We start from the raw sequence: 10,870 nt of genomic DNA, 5'->3' as shown, positions 1-10,870 counted from the left end.
AAGAATAGAATTTTAGGGTTGTGATGAGAGTAAAATGAGATAACGTACTGTGCCCGGAGCATGAAAGTTGCTCAGTCTGACTCTTTGTCAGTTTTACAGTATGAAAATCCATGCCAGAATTACATGGAATAGTCCATAGTCCATGTAATTCTCCAGGTCAGAATACTGGAGTGGGTAGCCGTTCCCTTCTCCAGAGGATCTTCCCAACTGAGAGATCAAACCCAGGTTTCCCACATTGCAGGTGGATTCTTTAACAGCTGAACCACCAGGGAAGCCCCAGAATACTGGAGTGGGTAGCCTATTCCTTCTCCAGTGGATCTTCCAAACCCAGGAATCGAACCAGGGTCTCCTGCATTGCAGATTCTTTACCAGCTGAGCTACCAGGGAAGCCCCTGCCTGGAGCATAAGTATCTTAAAATGGCAATTCTATTATTTTTTTAATTTATTATTAGTAAATCTGAATCTCAGGAAAAACAATTTCTGAAGTCATCAAAAGGAAATGGAAATCATGAAAATAAATGAGATGCCCCAAAGAGTGTGGATGATGAGGAGGAAGTACTTCGTGGACAGTAGTGGACAGAGGAAGAGGCGCCTAAGAAGAAATGGTCAGAGGAAAAGAAGGAAAGCCATCAATCAGAGCCTGGTGTCATAGAAGCCACACACATGATGTAGCTACACGGCCAATCCTCTGTCTCACTTCCTCCTTCTAATAGAACCTGATGTTGTTAGGGAAAGCCCTCTTCTCTGGATGTCTGTGTGCCTTAAAGGTGGCAGCCAAGTGCCCCAACTTTAAACCAGGAAATGGGTCCTCAATGGAAATCCCATTTCCCTTGCCACTGATTGGTTTAGGAAGGTGTATCTGATACCCTTCTGGCCAATGGGACTTAGTGAAAAGTCAGGTGGGGGACATCTGGAAATGATTCCTTTGATTTAAAGAGATGTACATGCAAATCAAAACCATAATAAATACCAGTTCACATCCACTAGGATGACTAGAATTTAAAAAGCCAGATAGCAACAAATGTTGGTCATGATTTGGGAAATTCAGAGTCTGTACTGATGGTGGGAAGCACTTGGAAAAGAACCTGGCTGTCTGTCAAATGACTAAACACAAAGTTAACATGTGACCCAGCAGTTCCACTCCTAGACATATGCCACGGGAAATGAAACTGTGTTTCCACACAGAACCTTCTAGGCAAGTGCTTATAGCAGCAGCATTCACGATATCTAGAAGTTCAACTCAAATAGTCATCAACAGATGAATGGATACACAAATGTGGCATAGCCATAGAATAGAATAGCACTTGGCTATTTGGGGAAGGAAATGGCAACCCACTCCAGTGTTCTTGCCTGGAGAGTCCCAGGGACGGGGGAGCCTAGTGGGCTGCCGTCTATGGGGTCGCACAGAGTCGGACATGACTGAAGCAACTTAGCAGCAGCAGCAGCATAAAAAAGGAAATCAGTACTGATACCTGCTACAACATGGATGAACCTTGGAAACATTCTAAGTGAGAGAAGCCAGCCACCAAAGACCACATACTATATGACTCCATTCATATGAAAGTCCAGAACAGGAAACCTATAGAGACAGAAAATAGATTAGTCGGGGCTTAGGGCTGGGGTGGTAAGCAGGGGAATGGGATATGAGGTTTCTTCTTGGAGGTAAATATTCTGAAGATGATGATAATGATTACACATATCTGTGAATATACTAAAATCACAGAACTATATACATTAAATGAATTGTATGCATGTTATATGTCAATAAAACTATTTTAAAAGAAGCAACAACAAAAAAAGACATGCATAAAAAACACAGACTCTTCTCCACATTGTCTTGTTTAGATGGGATGGCTGGAAGGGCACCAGCCATCTTGCTGCCCGCGTGAGGGTGATGTCTACATAACAAGACAGGCAGAATCACAAAGATCACCGAGAAGCCCAAAGGAACCTTGGCAGCAGCAAACTCTGCTCGTCTTGTTATGTGACGTGATAAATTGTTTACACCGTTTTGAGTCAGAGTTTTTGTTGATATTCTCCAACAATCATGTACTTTTTAATCCCCAAGGAGTTTCATATAGGAAAACAGTTGCTTATGAAAACTTCAGAGGTGCTGGATGGGCAGGCTCAAGCTGACCCTCCAGGAACGTCTCCTAGAAGCTGCAAAACTGACCCATTGTTGGAGCTACTACCTTTGTCCCCCTGTCAGGAGGGTGGGACACAGGAAGCCACTCCTGCAATGATTAAGTTCAAGGACACAGAGCAAACACAACATTGTAAATCAACTATACTCCAATAAATCATTTTTTTTAAAAGAAACACAACGTATTACTTGTGACCTCGGAATCAGCAATGGGGCTGTGACCTCATAACCCAAAGATCTTTGCTCCCTGTCAGCACCCTAACGAAACTGGTAAGTGAAACTGGAGTGCTGATTGAGAAAACTTACCCGCCTCCTTGACCTTACCACCAGAAGAAAGCAGTGCAGCAGGAGGATGGCCTCCACTCGACTCCACCTTCTGGATGTCTCCTATCTAAGGCCCAACTCCTACTTCCATCTCAGATCTCTCCTCTGAAGTCATTTTTCCTTCAGCCGGATATATATTTGTGTATACGTCTACATGTGTGTATATATGCATGCTGCTGCTGCTGCTGCTAAGTCGCTTCAGTTGTGTCCGACTTTGTGCGACCCCATAGATGGCAGCCCACTAGTCTCCTCTGTCCCTGGGATTCTCCAGGCAAGAACACTGGAGTGGGTTGCCATTTCCTTCTCCAATGCATGAAAGTGAAAAGTGAAAGTGAAGTCGCTCAGTCGTGTCCGACTCTAGCGACCCCATGGACTGCAGCCCACCAGGCTCCTCCATCCATGGGATTTTCCAGGCAAGAGTACTGGAGTGGGGTGCCATTGCCTTCTCTGTGTATATATATTTATCTCCTTTCAAATGTCCTAGGATCTTCTTGTGAAGGTCTTTCAGTTTTGGTTTACCTGAAAATACCTTTGTTTTGTCCTCATTCTTGAATTTTTTTTTTCCTAGACAAAGAAGATAGACTGGTAGTTATTTTCTCTTCTTTTTTCTTTTATCTATTTGCTTTAGTTCTTGGGGGAAGGAAGGCAGCATACATCTGGACAATTTGACTGTTCTCTTTCCCCACAGTGTGGACCAGATTGCAAGGTGGAGCCTAGGGACCAGAGCTCTTCCAACACAGACACAGCAGATGAAAGCACAGTGATGGGACACGTGGTCAAGGGGGATAAGCAGGTGAGTGTGGGATGGAGTTTCCCTGGTGTGGCAGAGCTGGTCATTGGCCAAGAAGCTCTGGGTGGTCTCGGGATAAGCACAAGGGGAGGGTGTACTTCTCAGAGCCACAGCCCAGGAGAATACGTCCCTGGCCCCAGGAAGGCACAAGCAGCGCCCACACAGCCCCTGCCTAACCGACCTGTAACTGTTTTCTTTCAGCGTATAAATATTCTCTTTCATGAAGGCCTGCTGCCTACAGCCACTTTTGATACCAAGTGGCCAGAGTTCAGTTTGGGGATTTCTCTGGTGATCCAGTGGCTAAGACTCTGTGCTCCCAATGCAGAGGGCCCAAGTTCAATCCCTGGTCATGGAACTAGATCCCACATACCATAACTAAAGATCCCACATGCCGCAACTAAGATCCAGTGCACCCAAATAAATAAATATTATAAAATAATAAAAATAAAATCTTAATCAAAAACACAAATGCTTCAACCATAAACCATTAGTTGAAGAAGAAATTACAATGGAATTAGAAAATATTTAGAATCAAAAGCTGATGAAAATATTATATAACAAAACATGTGGGATGCAGTTAATATAGTATTCAGAGAAAATGTATAGCCATAAATATTTCTCATAAGAAAATAAGCTCAAAAATGAGTGAGCTCAAAAGTCTCAAAATTAATGAGCTAAGTGTCCATATCAAAATAATACCCCAAAAAGTAAAAGGGAGATAAAACTAAATATAAGAAAAAATTAATTTTAAAAAGATGAACAAGCCAGAAGCTGATTTTTCAAAAATATTCATAACATTGACAAAATTCTGGTGAAAATGATTAAGAGATAAAAAACGAAGGCACAGATAATCAATATTAGGCATAGCACAACCAGAAAAGGATACTTGTCATGCAATAAATATAAAAAATATATAAAGAATTCCTATACATGGTAAGAAGAAGACAGCCAATGGTTCAAAAGGAATTCCATAGAAGGAACACCCTTTCACAAACATTTGAAAAGGTGTTGAGGACTTCCCTCGTGGCCCGGTGATGAGGACTCTGCTTTCCCACTGCAGTGGGCACATGCTCAATCCCTGGTCAGGGAACTAAGATCCTGTGTAGCCAAAAAAGAAAAGGTTAGTAATCAGGGAAATACATGCTAATACCTACAAGATTCACAAAATCAAATATCAGACAATACAAAATATAAACGAGCATATGAAACAGGGGCTCTCCACTATCTGCTTTGGGAAACAGCCTTGTTTGATGAAGCTAAAAGTGTGCATACCCATATATATCTTTTGCCTAAAACATTATATTTTTTCTTAATCTTACTGAAAATATTATTTCTTTTCTGAATTCTTTCTTCCTTTAACTACAACATCTTCATTTTAATATAAAATTTATCCTCCTTATTTTCTCATAATAATGAAATTTGACTTTTTCTTTTAAAGTGGAGATTTAGCCCCTCATCTAGTTGATCTTAAACATTTTAGTATCATGATTGTATTAAAATATACTGAGGACCCCCAAAGAGCTTTTTATGTGAGGTGTAGGTATTGCTATTTACCATATTAGAAATTAAAACCGAGAAATATTTTTAAAGATAAAGTATGCATACCGTATGACTCAGAGATTCCAATTCTAGGTATGTACTTCAGAGAACTCTTGAATAAGAATCTTACAGGAGTGTTATTAAGAATAAAAAAGAAAAGCTTGTAAACCCCTGGCAATAACCTAGCTGGTAAATAACAGTAGAAGGGTAAGTAAGCTTTAGTATATTCACCAGTAGAATACATATAACAATGAAAGGAACTGCAGCTTCAGAGAACAACCTGGTGAATACTGTTATCAAATGTTGAATAAAAAAAGCAAGTTATCAATGAGTTACATAAAGAATTACCCCATTAATCTAAAATTCAAACACAGTTATAAACACTGAATTATTTACAGTGTGATGGTCAGTTTTTTTGTGTCCACTTGGCTAGGCTAGAGTTCCCAGTTATTCAGTCAAATACTAAGTGTTGCTGTGAAGGTATTTTGTAGATGCATAAAAGCCCATAATCAGTTGATTTTAAGTAAGGGGGAAAGTGAAGTGAAAGTGAAGTCGCTCAGCCATGTCAGACTCTTTGCGACCCCATGGATTGTAGCCTATCAGACTCCTCCATCCATGGGATTTTTCAGGCAAGAGTGCTGGAGTGGATTGACATTTCCTTCTCCAGGGGATCTTCCCAACCCAGGAATCGAACCCCGGTCTCCCGCATTGCAGGCAAACGCTTTACCGTCTGAGTCACTAGGGAAGCCCAAGTAAGGGGGATTATTCCAATAATAATCTGTATAGACCTGATGCAATCATTTGAAAGGCTTTCAGAGCAGAACCAAGGTTTTCCTGAGTAAGAAGAAACTCTCCACAGTGGACTGCAGCTTCAACTTCTGCCCAGAAGTTGCAGCCTGCCTTTCCTAATGGCCTGCCCTACAGATTTCAGACTTTCCTAGCCAGCCCCACAAACGCATAAGCCAATTCATTGCAATAAATCTTAAAACTGGTCTCCTACTGATTCTCTTTCTCTGGTTGACCCTTGACTTTTGGATTTTGGTACTGGAGGTGGTTCTGGAGGAGTAGAATTTTTTTTTAATTTATTTATTTGGCTACATTGGGTCTTAGTTGTGGCAGAGGGGATCTTTTCAGTTTAGTTCAGTCATTCAGTCATGTCCAACTCTTTGTGACCCCCATGGACTGCAGCATACCAGGCTTCCTTGTCCATCACCAACTCCCAGAGTTGCTCAAACTCATGTCCAATGAGTCAGTGATGTCATCCAACCATCTCATCCTCTGTTGTCCCCTTCTCCTCCTGCCTTCAATCTTTCCCCAGCATCAGGGTCTTTTCAAATGAGTCAGTTCTTTACATCAGGTGGCCAAAGTATTGGAGCTTCAGCTTCAGCATCAGACCTTCCAATGAATATTCAGGACTGATTTCCTTTAGGATTGACTGGTTTGATCTCCTTGCAGTCCAAGGGACTCACAAGAGTCTTCTCCAACACCACAGTTCAAAGCATCAATTCTTTGGTGCTCAGCCTTCTTTATGGTCCAACTCTCACATCCATACATGACTACTGGAAAAAAGCCATAGCTTTGACTATACAGAGCTTTGTCAGTAAATAGATGTCTCTGCTTTTTAATATGCTGTCTAAGTTTGTTGTAGCCTTTCTTTCAAACAGCAAGCATCTTTTAATTTCATGGCTGCAGTCACCATCCACAGTGATGTTGGGGCCCAAGACAATAAAGTCTGTCACTGTTTCCATTGTTTCCCCATCTATTTGCCATGAAGTGATGGGACTGGATACTGGGATGTGAACTCTGAATTGCAGCATGTGGGATTTAGTTTCCAGCAGGAAATTACCCTAGAGGAACAGAATCTTAAGGATGAATTCTCTGAACACATCCTGGATTTTCTGGAACTGGATCTGTAGTCTGATTAGAGTTCAAGGCACTAATGACTCTTTCACATGGTAAAGAGGGTACTGGTAGTCCATGGAGGGATGATACTAGAAACATGAAAAATATTGCTGTTGGATACTCCAGGCAAGGTTTTGAGTGATGTTCAAACATTTTAGTTAAACTAAATAGTATAATGAGAGTGCCTGGTAGTTCCTAACTGCTGGACAAAATGGGAAAAGAAAAGATGAGCTCATGACTTCAAATTCCCAGCTCAAGATCCTCATAAAATGACCCCCAAACTTGCTGAAAAACAAACCCAGTATCTCACCCAGTGAGTGGCTGAGTTACAAGGCAAATTAAATTCCCAGTCTCAATGGTATCTACTGTTAAAAGGAGGGCATTGACTGGGAAGAGATGGGATACTGTTGGAATGAGAACAAACTGGAAGACCCTGACAGAGATGGGGATGTTGAGTCCCTGAATTCTGATGAGACTATTTGACCAGTACTAATGCATCTGAGGGGATTAACTCTGCATTGAAAACTGTAATGGCCTCCCTGAAGCAGCTGCTTTGCAAGACAGTGCTGTTCCTCCTCAGGACCCTCCCCCACCACTCCCTTTGCTTCTAGATCTATCATTAGACTCAGGCAAGTCCCAGCACAACCCTAAAGGTCGTGTACCAAGTGTAACCCACAGGGAGGTGTGCTCTACACCAAAGGCTGCACGATTTTCCCAGTTGAGCAGACAGACAGCCAGTGAATATATAATTTAATGTCAGAGTGGAATCACTGTGCAAGACCTGCTCCCCAGCCCCAGGAGGGGCAGAGGACACACTTCACCAGCAAAGGAATGACATCCCTCCCACCCCTGCAGCCTCACCCCACCAAGCCAGGCAAAGATGAGAAGGGCCATGACTCATCTTTACCAGTACTTTTCCGAGTCCCTCTGATCAGACCAGTGTGTCATGTGCTCCACCCTGAACCAATCAATGTGGGCAGTGGGATGGCAAATGTTATTTGACTTAAACCTTTCAGGATCTATGCCTGGGTCTGGGGATGGAATTAAATCCCAAGCCACATAGCTGAAAATAGGTGATAGAGGGTGAGGAGTGCAAGTTCTGAATGTGAATTCTAAGTGCTATTATCCAGAAGGGGGAATAGATGGTGAGCATTAAACAGGATGAATTTCCTGTCGCTGCAGAAGGAAAACAGAACAGACTCGGGACCCAGGCTTGTTCTGTAACTACTCACAGCAGAGCAGGGCAGGCTGGTTTCTGTGCTCCCAGTCAGCGTAATGGATTTGGTATTTTAATCTAATCATGCGGTAAAAGTTCTTTACTTAGAGAAAAGCTCCAAACCCATGCTAAATGTATCTTGACAATTGGACTAAAGCAAATCCTGTTTATTTTAGTAGTCAGTAGAAGTGCTGGAGGAGACCGAGGAGAGCATGTGACCCATGAGCTGGACTCTGGCCACTGGAGGCCCCTAACCCCCTCCCCATTGGAATGTGTGTTCTGCTTGCCTTCCTCACGCCAGAAACTGCCCAAGAACAGAACTCTGATAGTCCTGTGGTGCTGAGACCGTCTGGACAGTGTATATAACAGAGCCCAGTTCAGTCCTCTGTGTAAACTTTAGGATTCTGGCAGGCGGTGTGTGGAGGTCTGTTATCCTGCAGCCACCCAAGACAAGCCTGGTAAGTAGGTTCTCTTTGCTTCTTAAACCTGCCACCTACCAATCTGTAGTGGTCTACCTCTTTCTTCAGGGCTTCCCTGGTGGCTCAGCTGGTAAAGAATCCTCCTGCAATGTGAGAGACCAGGGTTCGATCCCTGGGTTGGGAAGATCCCGTGGAGAAGGGAATGGCAATGCACTCCAGTATTCTGGCCTGGAGAATTCCATGGACCGTATAGTCCATGGGGTTGCAAAGAGTGGGAAATGACTGAGCAACTTTCACTTCACTTCACTTTACCTCTTTCTTCAGGCTTTCCAGGCCCCTTCACCTTCAGAAGCTCCTAAGGACACTGTGAACTAACACCTAGGTGTCTGGAGCAGCTTTATTATTTGTGCCTCAACTGAAAATAATACTAGCAGTCTCCCATCAGTCGCTTACACACGTGGAGTCTGCATGCTAAGTGCCCACCGTGCGTGCGTGTGTGCATGCATGCTCAGCTGTGTCCGACTCTTTGTGGCCCTACGGACTGTAGCCCGCCAGGCTCCTCTGTCCATAGAATTTTCCAGGCAAGAATACTGGAGTGGGTTGCCATTTCCTACTCCAAGGAAATCTTCCCAACCCAGGGATTGAACTGGCATCTCTTGCATATCCTGCATTGGCAGGTGGATTCTGTACCACTGACCACCATGCATCAGCTCTCAAATCTCCCTCAACTCTATGAGCTTAATATTATCATCTGACTTTGTCAATGAGGAGTCTGAGGTTAGGGATATAGGCAGCTTGTCCAAGGCAACAAGCTACCTAAGGGCAGAGTTGGGATCTTAGCCAGGCCTGCAGGCCTGCAAAGTCTGTCCTCTGTGATGGACATTGTGCTTCTTCCCTACCCCTGTCTCCACCGCAAGTCCCTGCACTGTCCTGCAGTATCATACTGGCTGTTAATGAAAAAAATATATATATATATTGATTAAACCTTTACATCCCAGTACTAAGTTTGACCTCATCTTCTATCTGAAAGATATCTGACTTCCCTGGTGGCTCAGACGGTAAAGCATCTGCCTGAAATGTGGGAGACCTGTGTTCGATCCCTGGGTCGGGAAGATCCACTGGAGAAGGCAATGGCACCCCAGTCCAGTACTCTTGCCTGGAAAATCCCAAGGACAGAGGAGCCTGGTAGGCTACAGTCCACGGGGTCACAAAGAGTCGGACATGACTGAGTGACTAAACTTTATTTTCTTTCTTTTCTATCTGAAAACTCTAAAAGTCAGGATATTCACTGGCTCTGGAAAAATAGTCTGTACCATTCAGTTGTAAAGTTCAAGCTGAGGCCCCAAAACTTATATTTTAAGCTCTGTGAGGTTTCAGTATCAGGAGGCTCCTGGTCGGCATCTGCCAGATTCCTGTTCTGTTGCTTCACTTTGTCTTGTCTCCTCTGTTGTGACTTGATATCACACCTGTGAACAATAGCTGTTTAAGTTCAAGCTTTAAAATATCGAAGCCAGGGAGCAGTTACCATATGTTTTTCTGGAGGAGTAACAAACAGACCTGTTTTTTGTCAGACCTGTTTTTCTGTTCACCCGAGATGGTACACTCTGCCTCTGGCAGAGGCGTGGGTTGGCCGTGGCCTGCTGCGGGGTTGGGGCGTTGAGTGCTGCAGCGCATGCAAGGGACCTTTTGAAGGAGGTCACCATCATCTTCATTACCCCCACCATGTTTGGTTTCAGGTCAAACAATAAGAGGGGAACAGAGCCCTGCCCATCAACAGGAAATTGGGTTAAAGATTTACTGAGCATGGCCCCGCCCATCAGAATAAAACCCAGTTTCCCCCAGTCAGTCTCACCCATCAGGAAGCTTCTATAAGCCTCTTATCCTTATCTTTCAGGGGGCAGACAGAATGAAAACCACAATAACAGAAAACTAATCAAACTGATCACATGGACCACAGCCTTGTCTAGCTCAGTGAAACTATGAGCCATGCCGTGTAGGGCCACACAAGACAGACCAGTCCTGGTGGAGAGTTCTGCACAAATGCAGTCCACTGGAGAATGGAATGGCAAACCACTTCAGTATTCGTACCTTGAGAACCCCATGAACAGTATGAAAAGGCAAAAAGATAGGACGCTGAAAGATGAACTCCCCAGGTTGGTAGGTGTCAGTATGGTACTGGAGAAGATAATTTCTCCAAACTGGAGAAATAATTCCAGAAAGAATGAAGAGATGAAGCCAAAGAGAAAACAATGCCCAGTTATGGATGTGACTGGTGATGGAAGTAAAGTCTGATGCTATAAAGAACAATATTGCATCAGATCAGGTCAGATCAGATCAGTCGCTCAGTCATGTCCAACTCTTTGCCACCCCATGAATTGCAGCACACCAGGCCTCCCTGTCCATCACCAACTCCCGGAATTCACTGAGACTCACGTCCATCGAGTCAGTGATGCCATCCAGCCATCTCATCCTCTGTCGTCCCCTTCTCCTCCTGCCCCCAATCCCTCCCAGCATCAGAGTCTTTTCCAATGAGTCAA

At 43.7% G+C, this 10,870-nt stretch overlaps 1 protein-coding gene across 19 annotated transcripts in view; it reads left to right on the top strand.

The window, feature by feature from the left end:
* Positions 1-10,870, top strand: part of PIGZ (phosphatidylinositol glycan anchor biosynthesis, class Z) — a 25,453-nt gene that overhangs the window by 3,808 nt on the left and 10,775 nt on the right. For 8 of the 19 annotated variants that reach the window (XM_010834352.1, XM_010834362.1, XM_010834351.1 and 5 more), the window contains 2 exons: positions 3,156-3,260; positions 8,091-8,372. The gene's annotated coding sequence lies outside the window, so the exon portion shown is untranslated. Of the gene's footprint in view, positions 1-3,155; positions 3,261-8,090; positions 8,373-9,501; positions 9,519-10,466; positions 10,487-10,870 lie in introns of those variants that run through there. The other 11 variants (XM_010834367.1, XM_010834365.1, XM_010834361.1 and 8 more) reach the window with 6 other exon arrangements.

This window comes from Bison bison, unplaced genomic scaffold, assembly GCF_000754665.1.
Source record: "Bison bison bison isolate TAMUID 2011002044 unplaced genomic scaffold, Bison_UMD1.0 scf7180017864032, whole genome shotgun sequence".
NCBI lineage: Eukaryota > Metazoa > Chordata > Mammalia > Artiodactyla > Bovidae > Bison > Bison bison.
Note: the sequence above shows the minus strand (reverse complement) of the source record. Positions and strands in the feature narration are given on the sequence as shown.